This window comes from Hypanus sabinus, unplaced genomic scaffold, assembly GCF_030144855.1.
Source record: "Hypanus sabinus isolate sHypSab1 unplaced genomic scaffold, sHypSab1.hap1 scaffold_266, whole genome shotgun sequence".
Classification (NCBI taxonomy): domain Eukaryota; kingdom Metazoa; phylum Chordata; class Chondrichthyes; order Myliobatiformes; family Dasyatidae; genus Hypanus; species Hypanus sabinus.
In genome coordinates, this window is record NW_026780792.1 from 416,438 (window position 1) to 431,034 (window position 14,597).

Sequence of the window (14,597 nt, forward strand, 5' to 3'; positions counted from 1 at the left end):
CATCTCAGCCTCATGTTTCTGTCCGATCCTCATTTCTTCGATCCCTTCCGTCTCCACACATCTGCCGGCCTCTGTTTTATGTGAAGACGATCAGTGAGACTTCAACGTCCTCCAGGAATCAGTCTGGTGAATCTCTAAAATAATTACTCTCTAACTTCTTGTAATCCTCAGTGGAATTAAATACAATCTTCCGCATCCCCGTCTTGCCCCAACCACTCTCATTCCACCCCTTGTCACTATTTCCACCTTCCCACCTCTCTCTCACCTGGACCCACCTCTCACTTACCAGCTCTTTCCCCGTACCCACCCCTCACCTCTTTTCTCTGACTATTTCCCGTCCACTCTCAGTCCAGAAGGAGGGTCTTGGCCCGAAATATTGACGGTCCATTTCCCTCCACAGATGCTGCCCAGGTATTGCCTCATCTGGAAAGACTGTTTTGGACTCTGAATGGAGGTGAGGGAGTGGGTGTACCGGTAGGTGTAGCACTTAGGCGTATGCAGGGATAAGTATCTGGAGGAAGATTAGTGAGGAGGGATGAATGAACAAGTGGATTGTGGAGGGAGTGATCCCTGTTGACCACTGAGGGGCGATAAAATTGTTCAACACTCTGTAGTTACCCTGGTGATGGAGGAAGTGGCTCAGCAGAACTAACTGGAAATAGGAAATAAGGAACAACCTCACATGCTCTGAGTTTCATGATGACAAAGATGAATGTTGAGCACTCAACCATTTTGTAAGGGGGAAGGTAAAATTCTAATGGCTGTTTTAATTCTGTCTCGAGCTGCCTCCAGTAAATCTGTTAGTAGTTCCATCTCTACAGAACTTCCAGCAGTGCAGAAGCTGTTCCAGAATCAAAACACATTGCTGGATGCGGCCTGTCTGTTTCAAATGTCAAGTATAGGATATTTACAGAGGATATCACACAATACATTGTGCGATAACCATTAAGTGTCCTTTTTTGTTCAATTAAGTGGCTAAAAATTCCATTATATTCTCGTGTCTGCAAAATGACATATAACTACGATCAACCCTGGCATTGATACAGGTGATATTCAGATCCTCCTACCGGACAGAAGGATAGAAGAGAAGGTCCCCAGGTATAAATAAATAGATTGAGATTGTGATCTCAGATCCTAGACTCTCCTACTGCTGAAAACCTCTTGTCCCTATCACTCTATCCAGTCCTCAGGAATTCATTGATATTTCTTTTCCCAAGTCACCATTTTGCACAGGCCCAGAGACACCAAATGCCCCTTATACATAAAACTTTTCATTCCAGAATAATTATTATGAAATTTGTAAACAATAACTGTCATGAGCACGTTTCCAGAATAATATACAAGTTGGTGGCAGGATAATTTATGGAGAGAAATTGTCCTTTCCTTACTGCCCCTTTGGCGGTCACAAGATATCTCCCGATGTTCAGTGTGCCTATCAATGCATGGAGCCGAAAGAGATGGGAGATATTTTAAACAAATTCTGTGTGCCTGTGTTTCCTTGGGAGACAGGAAGGGACTATACAAATGACGAAAGCCGGCCAGGTCATGGATTGTGCATGGAATACACAACAGGTGCTTGCAGTCTTGAGGTGAATTAGGATGGATAAATCCCCGGAACAGGGTAGAGACTGCAGTAGCCCTGTCGGACACGGATGATGCCGGTATTTAAGGAGTAGAGTTACAGGGGTAGGTTGAACAGGTTAGAAATTGTTTCGCTGAAGCACAGGAGAATGAGGGAAGATGCTAGCAGGGGTCCCCAAACTTTTTCATGCGGTGGACCCCTACCAGTCGGCGGGACTGTGGACCCCAGATTAGGAACCCCGCTAGAGGTAAACAAAACTATGATGGTAGAAATAGGGTGAATAGGTTTCGCCCCTAATGTTCGGTGTGCTCTTGGTGTTAGGGCAAAAAGTGGAATATTTAAAGGGAATCGGACTAGGAACTATCTCACTCAGAAGGTGACATGAAAGCGGATGCAGGTTTCAAATGTAGTATATAGGAGAAGTTTGTATGGTTACATGGATGAGGGAGGTATTGAGGGATATGGACTGGGTGCAAGTGGATGGGTCCAGGCAGAGGAAGACACAGACTAGATGGGCCGAAAGCCCTGTTTCTGTGCTGTAAGATAGCGAATTTAAATTGAACGTCCCACACAATTCTATTTCCCAGGAGACTAAATCATTTCAACGTAATGTTCTAAAACGCTGCAAATACAAGAAACACTCTGGAGATAAAGAATATCTGTGGAGAGGAGCAAAGTTAATGATTCAGCTCCAACCCCCTGTGTCGGAATGGCTTCAAACATTTTCTGATCTGATTTCAGGTCTCTAACAATATGATCGTTCCTTTAATTTCCAGCTGCTGACAGACAGGCGACAAGAGCGGGAATTTCCAAATACGGTGGGAATACTGATCCCCGGGTCGATAACCAACGATGCAAACACTGAACTGCTCGTTCCAGACACTCACTCGCTCTGTGTGTTGAGATTTCCTCTCCAGTGTCTCTCATCTCTGCTCTATTGTATCTGGGTCCTTTGGCTTCGGACTCCCCGACCCTGGGCAACAATCATTGGTATATTTGACTGGGCATTAACGGCATTGCAGACTACCATATAACCATATAACAGTCACAGCACGGAAACAGGCCATCTCGGCCCTCCTAGTCCGTGCCGAACTCTTAATCTCACCTAGTCCCACCTACTCGCACTCAGCCCATAACCCTCCTCTCCTTTCCTGTCCATATACCTATCCAATTTTACCTTAAATGACACAACTGAACTGGCCTCTACTACTTCTGCAGGAAGCTCATTCCACACAGCTATCACTCTCTCAGTAAAGAAATACCCCCTCGTGTTTCCCTTAAACATCTGCCCCCTAACACTCAAATCATGTCCTCGCGTTTGAATCTCCCCTACTCTCAATGGAAACAGCCTATTCACGTCAACTCTATCTATCCCTCTCAAAATGTTAAATACCTCGATCAAATCCCCCCTCAACCTTCTACGTTCCAATGAATAGAGACCTAACTTGTTCAACCTTTCTCTGTAACTTAAGTGCTGAAACCCAGGTAACATCCTAGTAAATCGTCTCTGCACTCTCTCTAATTTATTGATATCTTTCCTATAATTCGGTGACTAGAACTGCACACAATATTCCAAATTTGGCCTTAACAATGCCTTGTAGAATTTTAACATTACATCCCAACTTCTGTACTCAATGCTTTGATTTATAAAGGCCAGCGTTCCAAAAGCCTTCTTCACCACCCTATCTACATGAGACTCCACCTTCAGGGAACTATGCACTGTTATTCCTAGATATCTCTGTTCCTCTGCATTCCTCAATGCCCTACCATTTATACTGTATGTTCTACTTGGATTATTCCTGCCAAAATGTAGAACCTCACACTTCTCAGCATTAAACTCCATCTGCCAACGTTCAGCCCATTCTTCTAACCGGCATAAATCTCCCTGCAAGCTTTGAAAACCCACCTCATTATCCACAACACCTCCAACCTTAGTATCATCGGCATACTTACTAATCCAATTTACCACCCCATCATCCAGATCATTTATGTATATTACAAACAACATTGGGCCCAAAACAGATCCCTGAGGCACCCCCACTAGTCACCGGCCTCCATCCCGATAAACAATTATCCACCACTACTCTCTAGCATCTCCCATCTTGCCACTGTTGAATCCATTTTATTACTCCAGCATTAATACCTAACGACTGAACCTTCTTAACTAACCTTCCATGTGGAACTTTGTCAAAGGCTTTGCTGAAGTCCATATAGACTACATCCACTGCCTTACCCTCGTCAACATTCCTCGTAACTTCTTCAAAAAATTCGTTTTTCACCAAACTACGTTAGGTACGTTCCGTACTCTGAACAATGCTTCGAGGCACCCAACACAATCCAGCCACGAACGCTACCCCATCCTACGTTTGAATAGATTGCAATAGGTACATTTAATATCAGGGAAATGTATACGATATAAATCCTGAAATTATTTTTCTTCGCAAATATCCATGAAAACAGAGGAGTGCCCTAAAGAATGAATGACAGTTAAATGTTAAAACCCCAAAACACCCCCAACCTACCCCTCCCATGCATGAGCAGCAGCAAAGCAACAACCACCCCCCCCCTCCACCACTGGCAAAAACAAACATCTGGAACCCCCACCGAACACTCAAACGTGCAGCAATGCATCAATAAAAATAAAGTTTTGGACTGAAACAACCTGCTTCAGAAAGTCAGGATGTAGAACCGCTCATCACTCCCAATCATCCTCAACACGGGCTGTGTGCTGAGCCCATTGCTGTACACTCTGTTCACACATGACCGCACGTCCAAACACCCGAGGAATCACATTTTCAAGTTCGCCAGCATCACGACAGTTGTGGGGTCCATCACTTATCAATGAGATGACATAGAGAGAAGGGCTCAAGGCCGGGTACACCTCAACCCACAAACTCACCCCACCACACCCTCATTACCACCAGTTTAACATTTCCTGGCACTCACCATATGTACAGATACTCCTGTGCCTAACGTCACTTTATGGACATATCACCAATGTTTTAAGCTATGAGATGCTTTTATATAATGCTGATATTTATTTCTGCGATTTTTGTTCCTGCGTGAGATCCACAGCAACAATGATTTATGTTCCCCTTAATTTGTCGAATTGAGCAGTTTGTTGCAACAGATGGTGATTGAGGCTGTTACTGGGTATATTCACCGCAGTGGTTAATATATTATTGATCGCTAAGTATTGATCATTTTTGTTAGCCAGAGCTACTAGACGATTAATTGAATGCAGCACGTCAAAAGCAGACGTCACAATTTTAGATTCTTCATTTCAAAATGGCTGCAGTGTTAAACTTTATCATAACGAAACTCACAGCATACGATGTTGAGTTTGTTATTTCCCTTTTGGGTTATTTTTGGTGAGCCACTTACTCTGTTTCCAGGGTAACGGCCCACTAAAGCTGCAAGAAGAGTTGCACATTTTTATCGCTCTGTGGTCACCGCCGCTCAGGGCAGGGAGAGTGGCCTCGGGAGTAAATACAGCGGCATGATAGTGTGAGGAAAGGATGCTGAGAGCATTGGCTGTATTGAATGAACTGAGAACACAGAAGCATAGAAACATAGAGTACCTACAGCATAGTGCACAGACCCTTCGGCCAACAGTGTTGTCCCAAACATGAACATACTTTAGAGATTTCCTAGGGTTACCAGCCCTCTACTCTTCTAAGCTTCACATACCTATCCAAAAGTCTCTTAAAAGACCGTAAAGTATCCGCATCCACCAAAGCCGCCGGCAGCACATTCCTCACACTCACCACTGTCTGCGTAAATTAAACTGAGCCCTGACATCGCCTCTATACCTACTTCCAAGCATTTTAAAACTTGCCCTGGGAAAAAGCCTCTGACAACCCACAGGATCAATGCCTCTCATCATCTAATACACCTCTATCAGGTCACCTCTCATCCTCCATTTCAAGAAGAAAAGACCAAGTTCACCTAACCTATTCCCATAAGGGTTGCTCCCAATCTAGAAAAATCATTGTAAATCTCTTTTGCACCCTTTCTATGTTTTCCACATCCTCTCTGTAGTGAGGTGACCAGAACTCAGCACAGTACTCCAAGTGGGGTCTGACCTGGATGCTGTATAGCTGTAACATTACCTCTTGGGTCTTGAACTCAACCCCATGATTGATGAAGTTCTACACACCACATGCCTTCTGAACCACAGTCAACCTGCGTACCAGTTTTGAGTGTCCTATGAACTCGGATCCCAAGATCCCTCTGATCCTCCACACTGCCATGAGTCGCCATTAATACTATATTCTGTTGTCATATTTGACCTACCAAATGAACCACTTCAAACTTATCTGGGTTGAACTCCAACTGTCACTTCTCAGCCCAGCTTTGAATCCTATCAATGTCCTGCTGTAACCATGGACAGCCCTCCACTCTGTCCACAACACCCCCGACCTTTGTGTCATCATCAAATTTACTAACCCATCCCTTCACTTCCTCATCCAGGTCATTTATAAACATTGCGAACAGAAGTGGTGCCAGAACAGATCCTTGAGGCACAGCACTGGTCAGCGACCTCCATGCAGAATATGACCCATTTACAACAACACTCTGTCTTCTATTGGCAAGCCAGTTCTGGATCCAGAAAGCAATGACCCCTCGGACCTCGTGCCTCCTTACTTTCTTAATAAGCCTTGCATGGTGTACCTTATCAAATGCCTTGCTGAAATGCATATACACTACATCTACTACTCTTCCTTCATCAATACGTTTCATCACATCCTCAAAAAATTCAATCAGGCTCGTAAGGCACGACCTGCCTTTGACGAATCCATGCGGACTATTCCTCATCATATTATGCCACTTCAAATGTCCATAAATCCTGCCTCTAGGATCTTCCCGATCAATTTACCAAACTCTGAAGCAAGGCTCGTTGATGTATAATTTCCTGGGCTATCTCTACTGCCTTTCTTAAATAAACGCAACCCTCCAATCAATTAATATCTTTGCATTTAAAATAAGAGAAACTGCTGTTGCAGGAGATTTAAAGTAAAATGGTTGAATGCTGGAAACATTCAGCAGATCTGCAGCATTTCGGACAGTCCCAGTTCTGAAACTGGGTCTTCCACCATTTCTCCTTCACGGGTGCACCCGGATGTACTGAGTTCCCAGCATTTTTTATTTTATAATTTTACATTATGTTTCTGCTACCCTGAGGGAAACATCGCAGCCAACTGTGCTGGGCAAGATCCCACAGTGCAAGAAGACAGTGATCAAAGATAGTTTAGCCGCTGGAGACAAGGTGAAGTGTATCCATAACCTCTCACAATCTACAGCCCGGTCAACCAGCCTGAACAACAGCGCAGGCAGAAGGTCCTTAGAGTCCCGTCCCGCCTTAGATTGTGAATCGAAAATGGTAGGAACACAACGGCAAATCCCCGGCAACAAAGCAACTGTGACTGGGTTATAATGTAGGGATGGAGTCTCTAAGAACATGCAACTCACAGTATATGGACTTCAATCCAGGCTGGTAATTCTACAGCACGGATTGGAATTTCCTCAGTCTGCTGTGAAGCTGAGGTCTCGGGTGGTTAGACAGTGGTTATGGGGAAATCACCGACCGCAATTCCCAGTGGGACATCATAGCTCTCAAATATTTTGGGACATCATACCTCTCAAATATTTTGGGACATCGTACCTCACAAATATTCTGGAGATGTCCGAAAAGGTAACGATGGAGATAGATGACGTAGGGCAGAGATTTTGTCTACATGGACTTTGGTGAAGCCTCTAACAAGATCTTGCGTGGCAGCTCATCTGGAAGGTTCAGTCACGTGGGATTCGCGGGGAGCTTGCGAGGTGGATTCACACCGGGTTCAATGACAGGAAGCAGAGGGTGATGACTGAAATTGGATTTAGCGAATGGATGCCTGTGACGAGTGGGAAGTGTGTGTCAGTATTGGGGCCTCTGTAATTCATTATTCATGCCATTGATTTGACATGAACGTGCCTGGCACTGTTAGCAAGTGTGTTTTTCATATTGCAACAGGTTACAAATAATTTCAAGGGGCCCTTCAGTCAGCTATAGAGATAGGCTGAGAAATGGCAAATGGTTTCAACTTGGACAAGTGAGAGATGGTGATTTTTGGCTGCCAAACCAGGGTGGGACTGGTGTAGTGAATGGGAGGTCATGGAGTGTTGTGGAACAGAGCGATCTGGGAGTACGAGAGTACAGTTCACTGAAAGTGGACGGGCAAGTATAGAGGGTGGAAATGACGGTTTTAATCATGCTGGCCTTCATCAGTTAGAGCATTGAGTTCTCGACTATGGACATTATATTGTAGATATATAAATTGTTGGTAAGACTACACCGAAAATTAAATACGTGTTTTCTTTTCATACTATAATAGGAAAGCCATTATCAGGTCGCAGAAGAGATTGGCTAAGATGCTGCCTGGACTAGAGGGCCAAGTGATAGGAAGAGGTTGGCTGAGCTGCATCTTTATTCCAAAGGAGAATGGGAGTAACGTTGTCGGAGTTTATAAATTCATGAGGGTGCACAGGTAATATGGGCGGTCGTGGTATTCTCCCCAGGGTTCAATACTCAGGATTGTTTATTGTCAATCCAGTGAACTGCAGTAAAGGGGAACATAAATCAGTGTTGCTGTGGATCTCATGCAGGAACAAAAATCGCAGAGATAAATATCAGAATTATATAAAAACATGCCATAGCTTAAAACATTCGTAGTATGTCCATAAAGTGACGCTAGTCACAGGAGTGTCTATACATACGGTGGGTGCCAGGAAATGTTAAACTCGTGGTAATGGGTGTGTGGTGGGGTGAGTTTGTGGCTGAATGTATACCAGGCCTTGAGCCCTTCTCTCTATATCTCATCTCATTGATAAATGATGAACCCCACAATTGTCGTGTCTTTGGCGAACTTGACAATGTGATTCCCCGGGTGTTTGGCCGTGCGGTCATGTGTGAACAGAATGTACAGCAATGGGCTCAGCACACAGCCTGTGTTGAGGATGATTAGGAGTGAGGGCCGGTTGTACATCCTGACTTTCTGAAGCCGGTTGTTTCAGTAGTCTAACACCCAGTTGCACAGGGGTGTATTTAGATGGTAGAGTTGGAGTTAGTTACAGAGCGGTTCCTTAAGTAAGAATATTGGTGAGTGAGCAGTGTGGCAGGATTGGAGTTATTGATATGTGCCATTACCAGCCGTTTCACGCTCTTTGTGATGATTGGCGGCAGTTCCGCCGGGTGGTAGTCGTTTCATTCTGACGGTGTAGAATTATTTGTTGCAGGGATGATGCTGGCCGATGTGAAACCTTCATGAGAGAAGTGTTGACGATGGCCGTGAAGTCATCAGTGAGCTGGTGTCCACACTGCCGGAGCACTCGGCCTGGGATGTTTTCTGACCCGTCGGCCTCTCAGAGGAGGGGTGTTGTGGCTTTTCTTCTGCTTATGCATGGGAGGGAGAGCCTGGGGGACTTTGGGGTTCTAACATTTCTCTGTCATTCATTCTTTGGGACGCTCCTCTGTTTTCATGGATGTTTGCGAAGAAAAAAATAAGTTCAGGATGTATATCGTATACGTTTCCCTGACAATAAGTGTACGTATTGAAATCTGTTCAAACGTCGGAAGGGGTAGCTTTAGTGGCTGGATTGTGTTGATGCCTCGAAGCATTGTTTAGGGCACGGTGCGGGGGGGGGGGGGGGTTGGGGGGCATCACTGCTACAGTCAGAGCTATCTTTCCTAACGTAGTCTGCAAAGCCGTTGATGCCCAATCAAATATACCAACGATTGTCCCCCAGGGTTGGGGAGTCCAAAACCAAAAGGCACAGATGCAAAAGAGCGGAGAGATCAGAGACACCGGAGAGGTAATCCCAACACACAAAGCGAGTGAGTATCTGGAATGAGCTATGTACTGTTTGCATCGTTGGTTATCTACCTCGGGATCAGTATTCTCACCTGCCGTCTGTCTGTGAGCAGGTGGAAATTAAGGAAACATTCAAGTTGTTAGAGACCTGAAATCGGATTAGAAAATGTTTTAATCCATTCCGACACAGGGATTTGGAGCTGAAGCATTAAATTTGCCCCTCTCCACAGATATTCTTTATCTCCAGAGTGTTTCTTGTATTTGCAGCGTTTTCGAACATTACGTTGAAATTATTTAAGGCTACTGGGAAATAGACTTGTGTAGAGCGCACAATGTAATCCATTCTATTACAGCAGAGAAACAGGCATTTCGGCCCATCTAGTCTGTGCCATTCTCTGCCTTGACCTATCCACATGCACCCAGACCATATCCCTCAATACCTCCCTTATCCTTGTACCCATACAAACTTCTCCAATATACTGCATTTGAAACCTGCATCCGCATTCGTGCCACCCTCCTAGTGAAATAGTTCCTACTGCGATCCCGTTAAATGTATCACTTTTTGGCTTTAACCGTTAAATCCATGCGCACACCCAACATGAGGGGCGAAATCCTACTTGCATTCACACTATTTCTACCATCATAGTTTTTTTTTTTTAACTCTAGCAGGGGTTCCCAACCTGGGGTCCACAGGCCCTCCCGTTAATGGTAGGGGTCCGCGGTATTAAAAAGTTTTGGAACCCCTGCTAGCATCTTCCCTCTTTCTCCTGTGCTTAAGGGAATCACTTTCAAACCTGTCCAATCTACCCCTGTGACTCTACTCCTTAAATGCCAGCAACATCCGAGACCTGCAGGGCTCCTGCAGTCTCTACCCTATTCCTGGGGTATCCATCCTATCCATCTTAATTCACCCCAAGACAGCAAGCACCTGTTGTGTAAACCGTGCACAATCCACGACTTGACTGGCCTTCGTTATTCCCAACTAAACACAGGCACAGAGATTTCTTTGAAAATCTCTCTCATCCTATTTCGGCTCCATGCATATATAGGTACACTAAACATCGGGAGATATTTTGTGAGCGTTAACAGGGCAGTAAGGAAAACATAGTTTCTTTCAATAAATTATCCTGCCACCAACTTCTCCGTTATTCGTGGAAATGTGCTCATTACATTTGCTGTGTACAAATTTCACAAGAGTGATTCTGCAATGAAAAGTTTGATGTATGAGGGGTATTTGGTTTCTTCGGGCTGTTCTCAATGGAGGGGTGTTGATTCTGGGAACAGAAACCTCAATCACATCCTAAGGTCTGGATAGAGTGATAGGGATAAGATGTTTACAACAGTAGGATAGTCTAGGATCTGAGATCACAACCTTATATGTACCTGGGAACCTTCCATAACATCCTTCTGTCCAGTAGCAGGATCTGAATAGCAGCTGTACGAATGCCGGGGGTTGATCATAGTTATAGGTTATTCGCAGACACAAGAATATAAAGGAATTTTAACCACTTAAATGAACCAAGAAAGATACTTAATGGTTCTCACCACAATGTATTGTATGATGTCCTTTGTAAATATCCTATAGAAGACAGGGCGCATCCAACAATGTGTTTTGATGTTGGACCAGATTTTGCACTGCTGGAAGTTCTGTAGAGATGACACTACTAACAGATTAACAGGATGCAACTCGAGACAGCATTAAAACGGCCACTGGAATTTTAGCTTCCCCATTACAAAATGGCTGAGAGCTCAGTATTCATCTTTGTCATAATGAAGTTCAGAGGATGTGAGGTTGAATTCCTTATTTCCTATTTTCAGTTAGATTACTGAGCAACTTCCTCCATCACCAAGGTAACAGCCCGGCAGAGCTGCAGAGTGTTGAACATTTTCATCGCTCTCTGCTCACTGCCTGTCAGTGGCCTCAGGAGCCGGTGTGGAGGTCCGGATGCCTTGAGCATCCACTGTATGGAATATATGATGTTTATGTTGCAATAAAGAGATAACTAATGAATGTAGGGATTGCATTTATGCAAATCTGTTTAGAATGTCACAAACAGGGATCACTCCCTCCACAATTCCCTTCTGCATTCATTACTCCTCACTAATCTTCCTCCACAAACATCCCTGCATACGGCCTAAGTGCTACACCTACCCGTACACTCCCTCCCTCACCTCCAGTCAGACACAAACAGTCCTTCCAGGTAAGGCAACACTTCACCTGCGAATCGACTGGGGTCATCCATTGTGTCCGGTGCTCCCGCTGCGGCCACATTACACTCGTGAGACCCGCCATAAATTGGAAGACCGTTTTGTCGAGCATTTCTGCATCATCTGCCACAAGAAGGACTTTGCAGTGGCCAAACATTTTAATTCTGATTCCCATTCCGAGGTCTCGATCAACGGCCTCCTCTTGTGACAAGATGAGACCGCCCTCAGGGTGGAGGAGCAACACTTTAATTTGAATCTGGGTATACTCCAATCTGATTGTATGAATATTGAATTCGCCTTCCAGAAGACAAATTCCGCCCCCACCCACCTCTCTATTCTCCACTCTGAACTTTCATTTGTGCTCACCAGCCTATTACTTCCCCCCGGCTCCCCTCTTTCCCTTTCTGCTGTTGATAACACTCCGATTCTTTCATCTCCAGCCCTTGACCAGCCCATGACTTGACCACCTATCACCTTCCTGCTCGCCTCTTTCCCCTCCCCGGTTCGGGTGGGAATTGTGTGTTGGACCGGGGTGGCAATCAAACCTGTAACTCTGAGAACCGGGAGGTGGAGGGATGGCGACGGGGAAGATGCAGAGGGAAAAATTAAAAATGTAGCTCATGTAAGTATGAAATAACGTGTAAAATGCAGCAGGTAGGTCGGGCAGCGTGTGAGGGGCGAGGAGCAGAGTCGCCGTTTCAGACGGCAGACCATCCACCGTCACCAGATCCTTTTTCTCGCTCCCATTCCAAACGCAGATCTGCAGTATATCAGGTTTTCGCTTCCGAGGCCCCGCCCCCGCTCTCACAGTCTCTGGATGGGCGGAGTTTTCGTTCCGTTCTCTGTTGAAGCGGATCGTTAGCTGGGAGCGGGTGGACCGATCGCTGTCTCCAGGGCAATTTGATCAAGTTCTCATTGGTCAGCATTGAGGCCGGTCACTAGGGGTGAACGCAACCGACGATTTCCCATCGGTGAGTACTGAAGTCGATCCCGGGGGCGGGGGACCTCATGTCGGGCAGAGAGTCCCGTTAACTTCCTCGAACTGGCGGCCTCGTCCCGCTTCCTGGACACAACCTGTTGTAGTCGGTCCGGCTTATGGGACCTTCACACTGAACCGCCTGAGATGAGCCGCCGCTCAGCCCCCGGTGTTCTGGTCCCAGGAGCGGGATGAGGTGGTGATGCCGAGACTGAACCCATCCATTAAAATGTACCCGGAGAAATTTACCTCCATCTCCCGGCCCGATATCGGATCCAAACTTCATCCGGATCGATGCCTGTGGTCGACAATGGTATTACTTTTTTCCAGCACAATGGAGATGGACGTTTGGCCCGTTGTGTCATTGCACACAGCGAGGATTAAACGGAGCAATGGCACCCTCGGGAGACTCCTCCACGAGTATGAGTAGTTCCATCTTTCCCCCGTTCAGGCAGGACACTGAGATTCAGATCTCTCACGTCCTTTCTTCCATTTCCGCGACTTGATGACATGCAGCCAATGTTTCCCGATGTGTGGCCCTATTAATGGGAGAATTAAGTTTTTTTCCATGTATCTGGGATTCTTGGAAATGTGTACACTCCCTCCCGTATTTCCAAAGGAGCTTTCTAATATTTCCCCACAATTAAAATGGGGAATCTTTATTTTTTACATGTACTGATGTACAGTGAAATATTGTCTTTGGTGTCATCCACACAGATCAACACTTTACAACAATACATTAAGGTGATATAAGATAAAACAAAAACAGCATGTAAAAACCCTCAATGTAACTCATTCTGGTTACAGAGAAACTGCAGTGCAGGTAGATATGTGATGCAAGGTCTTGTTAGACTGTGAGGCCAGGGGTCTATCTCATCACACTGGGGAGCATGCAGTCCGCTTCTTATTGCAGAATGGAAACTGTCCTTGAATCTGGTGGTATGCTTCCATTTTATTTTGTTTTCGACCTGAGAGGAGGGTGAGAAGTGAGATTGTCCAGGGTTGTGGGGATCTTTCGTTATGTTGGCTGCTTTACTGAGGCAGTAGGTAGTGTAGACAGGGTCCATGGAGGGGAGTTTGGTTTCTATGTTGGACAAAGCTGTGTCCACAGTTCTCCGTTATTTCATTCAGTTACAGGAAGAGCAGCAGCCGTATGAAGATGTGAATTATCGGGATGGGATACTTTCTGCGGTGCTTTGATAAAGTGTGTAGAGTAGAAAAGGACATATACCAAAGTTCTTACTGTTTGTTTTCGATTTGTTATATTGGACTCCGTTATCTGTTAGTGCGTACTGTTATTTCAGGATCTGTGTATTGCTGGAGGACCATCAGAGATCACCCCTGATCAACCATCTTCTTCAACCTCAGCCCAGCCTGTATCCCACCACCTCAATGCTATATGTCAACCGTCTTGTTCAATCTCTGTCCAGTCTGTATCCCATTGGTGCAATGATATATTTCAGCAATCTCTCTTTCAAACTTTGTCTTCATTCTGAAGTTTTGTTTTGCATCTTTTCCAGGGTGTTTTTTTTTTTTATATATCGAGGACTACCAGACAGACAGACATACTTTATTGATCAATTGAATACAGAATGTAACAGGGTAAAATCAGCCATTTCAATTTTAGTTTCACTGTTACAAACGGGCTGAAGTGTCAATCTTTGTCATAATGGAGCTCATGGCATCTGTTGTTCAGGTTACTTCCTCCTTTGGTTATTTTCAGACAACCACATCCTTTGTTTCCAGGGTAACAGCCCGTCAGAGCTGCAGCAAGTGTTGCACTTTTTATCGCTCTGTGGTCACCGCCTCTCAGCGTAGAGACAGTGGCCTCAGGAGCAAATGTGCTGTCAGAGATGTGGTCTGATATACTGAGCTCCCATAATTTTCCACTTTATAATTTGACATTTTGTTCCTGTTACACTGCAGGAAACATGGCAGCCCGCTCTGCTGGGCAAGATCCCACATAGCAGGAAGATTG

General features: G+C 45.2%; 1 protein-coding gene across 1 annotated transcript in view; it reads right to left on the reverse strand.

The window, feature by feature from the left end:
* Positions 1-14,597, reverse strand: part of LOC132388121 (zinc finger protein 436-like) — a 329,833-nt gene that overhangs the window by 259,080 nt on the left and 56,156 nt on the right. The window lies entirely within an intron of this gene.